General features: G+C 43.4%; 1 protein-coding gene across 1 annotated transcript in view; it reads left to right on the forward strand.

The window, feature by feature from the left end:
- The window catches only part of LOC103129752 (uncharacterized), a 12,109-nt gene that overhangs the window by 6,893 nt on the left and 3,603 nt on the right, over positions 1-1,613 (forward strand). The gene's annotated exons all lie outside the window — the stretch shown is intronic.

Consider the following 1,613-nt stretch of genomic DNA (forward strand, 5'->3'; position numbering starts at 1 on the left):
ACTTTGAAACCATGATAACACATGTATATCTATATAGTTATCATTGAAAACAATTTAATGACTTATTTTCATCATAACTTGCTGCGTATGGTGAACTGACAACTACTCTGATGGTCGGACTTCTTAATGCGCATGCGCAGGGATGGTACTCACTGCATGTTTGCTATTCTGACAACGTATGGTAATCTGATAGAACAACGGCTCTCAGCGAGTGACACTCCAGTCCTATCTAATGAGTAAAGAGCCGTGGAGAAGAATCGACTGTCACATCACTATATTGCAGACTTTTGAACATAGCGTTGTCCCATATATGCGACAAGTCAGTCTACACCTCCGCACAATAATTCAGCGCAGTGAGTGACAACTTTTTTTCATCACAAATAACGTGTCTCTGTACAGCTAGCTTTGCTAACATCACGTCATCGGAGCTTACCTTCTTTGAGCTACTTTACTAAGTGATGAAAAAAGTTAGACGACCCCACCGTCTGTGAAAGCGAAGCGATGTTGAGTTAGCTGTGGCCATCGGATTTCTTACTATTTTTGCAGCGATATTATATTACTGACGATTAGACAAGTATTTTCTGCCGCTGAGAGAAAACAACTGCGCATGTCCTGGAGCGCCGCGCGCGAGTGAAAGGTGGGGAGGGGAGGGGGGAGTAACAGAAACATGTAGTTGCTTGGATTTTAATTGGTGCGTTTTGCATCCACTGAAAACAAAGATGTTAACAAATAAACTGGACAGTATGCTGTACGTTTAGTGATATTTTCACAGTTGCGGTCTCGACTGATCTTGAAATAAAATGCCGAGTCCTCAGCGCCCGAGACCAAATGCGGTGGAGTCCGAGACGAGACCGAGACCATCAAAAAATGGTCTTAAGACCGGTCTCGAGACCAAGACCAACTTCGAGTACCACAACACTGCTATCCACCATCTGAAATCAGCGTCCTGGCATTCCAGGTCGGTCTGTTGTGGACAGGTAGATTTGGAACATGATTTTAAAATCTTCTGGAGATGGCTACAACAAAAGCACATTTTTTGAATGTATTTAAATCTGCTGTGATTCAGATGAGTTGTTGATGTTTCTTGTTGTAACATTTAACCTGTTCTGGTCATGTTGCAGTTTTAGAGTAAAAGGTCTCTTTGATAATCTACTTAGGCTAAAGCTGCTGTTTTCTTCTCCTCAGTTCTGCTCCGGTTCTCAGCCCATCATGCGGGTCTACGAGACTGTCCTATATGGTCAAGAAGTGATGCATGTTGTTCTGGTCCACAGTCCAGCTAAGCATAACTTCGCACACTACCCTTTGCTGATTGATGACCCAGATGCTGTCTGTGTTTACAAAGACGGACATTTTATCTGGAGACCAGAAGCCATGTGTGAGAAACACTGGTAAGAGCAGCGAACAGGAATGGTTCGGCCTCCTCAGGTTGATGAAGGTTTTGCCTCATCAGTGGTGGGAGTGTTTTTACACAATAGCTACTTACACAACTGTGGTGGGAAGAAGGTACACACAGCTGTAAATCTAGTGTTTCTTGTAATTGGGTAGCGACACACAGAATCTACTGCTGTGTTTGGATCATGGTTCTGTCAATGACCCAGTTTGGATCAAGCTTA

The sequence above is a fragment of the Poecilia formosa genome, unplaced genomic scaffold (genome assembly GCF_000485575.1).
Source record: "Poecilia formosa unplaced genomic scaffold, Poecilia_formosa-5.1.2 Scaffold574, whole genome shotgun sequence".
NCBI classification, from domain to species: domain Eukaryota; kingdom Metazoa; phylum Chordata; class Actinopteri; order Cyprinodontiformes; family Poeciliidae; genus Poecilia; species Poecilia formosa.